Genomic DNA, 3,635 nt, shown 5'->3' with positions numbered 1-3,635 from the left:
GAATTCTTGGCAACAACCTTGGTCCCAACCTCAAAATCCATATCAATCATGGGCACAAGGTATGCAAAATCCTTATGGGAGATTTGCTCAATTTTATCAATATCCTCCATCTTTTCAAAATCAACAAGCTCCACAACTTCCAAATCAAAACCCACAACTTTCATTGCCATTTCCACAACAACAACAACTTCCTCAACAAAATTCCCAACTCTTGCTTCCATTTCAACAAAAGACAAATCAACTACCAGCCCAGCCATTGCCAAATCCTAATAACAAAAATCCTCAGAATGCTTACATGGTAGAAGGACAACAATTTCCTACCTATATGATTGTTCCTCTTAATGATGTACAACTCAGGTCTGGTAGAGTTTTAGAAAAACCTTCTATAGATGCTCAAAAGCAAAGTACTTCTGAGGAAGATTCTCTTAAATTCAATAAAGGTTCTGAAGCATCTCTTCAAAACCCAAACACTCAAAAAAAAGAAGAAAAAGAGTCAACCCCCACAATTCCTATAGTTGAGCAACCTGCATCTTCATCCACACCTCCTTTCCCTAAAAGATTACAAATTGACAAAGGGGTGGAAAAACAAATCTTGTTGCCTGACTATGATTTCCTAGATGAATTAAAGAATGTATGTATCAAGATTCCCTTGCTACAAGCCATTAGAGAGATTCCTATTCTAGCAAAAACAATAAAGGAGTTGAGTCTTAAAAGACCAGGAAGGAAACCAAGAGATACAAAAAGAATCCACCTGGTAGGAAAAATTGCAGATATCATGATGGGAAAAATCACCATGCAGAAGTATGTAAATCCCAGTAGTTCAATTGTCAAGACAAATATAAATGGGATAGAAATTCCAAACACTTTGATTGACTTAGGGGCTGCTATCAACATTATGAGTAGACAGACTATGGAAGACCTTAGGAAGACCCACTCATCTTAGGAAGACCTTGGCTAGCCATAGCTGATGCTTTCATTAGTTGTAGATCTAGAGATATGTACATTTCTGATGGTAATTTGAAAAAGAAGTTCAATTTGTATCCTCCAGCAAAAGCAATTAAAGAAGTAGGAGATAATGAATGGGTTGATGATGAGGACACTATACAACCTGTCTTTACCATTCCTAAAATCAGTGAAGATAGTCAAATTCTGAACACATTAGAAAACTTTGAAACATATTCAAAATATGACCACACACAATTTCAGTTAGATTCTGACATTGAGTATTTATCATCAAGAAAAATGTCTCTTTACTCTATGGAAGAGTTCGGTAGTTCCACCATTGAGACTTTTCCAGGTAAAACATTGAACATCAATAAAAATTTGGGAAAGTCACAACAGGAAGAGCTAACCAAAATCTTGCAAAAACATTCTACTGCATTTGCATGGGAGTATACTGATATGAAAGGTATTGACCCTAAGACTTGCATTCATCACATCTACATCGAGGAAAACAATAGACCAATCAGACAACCTCAGAGAAGGATGAATCCAAACCTTAGGGAGATAGTGAAAGAAGAGCTCCAAAAATTACTCAATTTAAACTTCATTTATCCAATTTCAGATAGCCAATGGGTTTCTCCTTTGGTTATAGTACCTAAAAATAATGGTAAATGGAGGGTATGCATTGATTACAGGGAATTGAATAAAGCAACTTTGAAGGATCACTTTCCTTTTCCCTTTATCGATCAAGTATTAGGTACATTAGCGGGCAAAAAGTACTTTTCATTTCTGGATGGTTTTAGTGGCTATAATCAAATTCAGGTAGCACCTGAAGATCAAGATAAGACCACATTTACCTGTCCATGGGGAAATTTTGCTTATTGAGTGCTTCCTTTTGGATTATGTAATGCACCCGCAACATTCCAAAGAGCAATACTAGGAATCGTTTCTGATCTAATCCATGATTGTGTAGAGATTTATATGGATGATTTTACAGTTTATGGTAATTCGTTTGAAGAGGCATTAGAGAATTTGGAAAAAGTCCTTATAAGATGTAAAGAAACAAACCTTTCATTAAGTCATGAAAAATGCTTTATGATGTTTACTAAAGGTATTGTTTTGGGACATCACATTTCAGGGGATGGGATTAAAGTTGATAGATCAAAAGTTGAAGTCATCTCCAAGTTGCCTATTCCAAATTTTCAAAAATATGTTAGAAGTTTTCTAGGATTTACTGGGTACTATAGAAGATTTATAGAGAACTTCACTAAAATAGCATCTCCACTCTTAAAATTGCTTACAAAAGACTGTGAATTCAAATGGGATCCTGATTGTCAATCAGCATTTGAAACTTTGAAAACAAGAATATTTGAAGCACCCATCTTGAGAGGACAAAATTGGAAACTTCCTTTCCATATTTCTACAGATGCTTCAGATACAGCTCTAGGGGTTGTGTTGGGTCAAAGGGATTTAGTTCCTTATGCCATTTACTATACCAGTAAAAATTTGACTCCCACTGAGTTGAACTATACTGTGACTGAAAAAGAGTTCTTAGCTGTTGTTCATGCAATCAATAAGTTTAGACATTATATAACAGGCTATGAAACTTTTATTCATACTGATCATTCTGCAATTAGATATCTAATGAAAAAACCTGTTACTAATGGCAGAGTTACAAGGTGGCTCTTACTTTTACAAGAATTCAATATCACTGTGTTGGATAGACCAGGGAAACAAAATACAGTAGCTGATTTCTTGTCTAGGATTCAGAATACTAAAGAAGATTCTCCTGTAGAGGACAAGTTTCCTGATGAATATTTATTTGCAGTAACTACTAAGACTCCTTGGTATGCAGATATAGCTAACTATTTGGTTACAGGGAAACTACCTCCACATTTATTTCCTGGTGAAAGAAGAAAGATTATTCAGGAGAGTTCAAAATATTCATGGATTTCTAACGAATTGTTTAAAACAAGGCCAAATCTTGTGATTAGAAGATGTGTTAGGGAAGATGAAATGCCTGATATCCTCAAAGCATGTCATGATGAACCATGCGACGGACACTTTGCTGACAAAAGGATAGCCTATAAAATCCTCTCTTTGGGATATTATTGGCCATCGCTTTTCAAAGATGCAAAACAATATGTCAAAAGGTGTGACAGCTGCCAAAGAGTAGGGAAACCTACCATTTCAAATGAAATTCCATTGTAGCCACAGGTACTCATCGAACCCTTTGAAAAATGGGCTTTAGATTTCATTGGACCTATTAACCCACCATCTAAACAAAAAATATATATATTGGTATGTACTGATTATGTCACTAAATGGGTAGAAGCCAAAGCATTATTTTCTGCTACTGAAAATTCAGTGGTTAATTTTCTTTATGAGGATATTTTTACTCACTTTGGTGTTCCAAGAGAAATTGTGACAGATCAGGGAAGTCAATTCACATCTAACTTGGTGGAGAAGCTGATGGAAGAATACAAAATCAAGCATAGAAAATCTACTCCTTACCATCCGCAAGCAAATGGCCAAGTGGAGTCTACAAACAAAGTTATTGAAGGCATCATCACCAAAACTGTTCATTTACATAGAAGAGATTGGGTAGAAAGGCTTCCTGAAGCCTTGTGGGCATACAGAACTACATGGAGAAATACAACAGGGCATTCTCCCTATGAACTTGTTTATGGGAA

Source organism: Pinus tabuliformis, chromosome 3_2 (genome assembly GCF_031772625.1).
Source record: "Pinus tabuliformis cultivar Carrire ecotype Pingquan chromosome 3_2, CPIR1, whole genome shotgun sequence".
NCBI lineage: Eukaryota > Viridiplantae > Streptophyta > Pinopsida > Pinales > Pinaceae > Pinus > Pinus tabuliformis.
Note: the sequence above shows the minus strand (reverse complement) of the source record.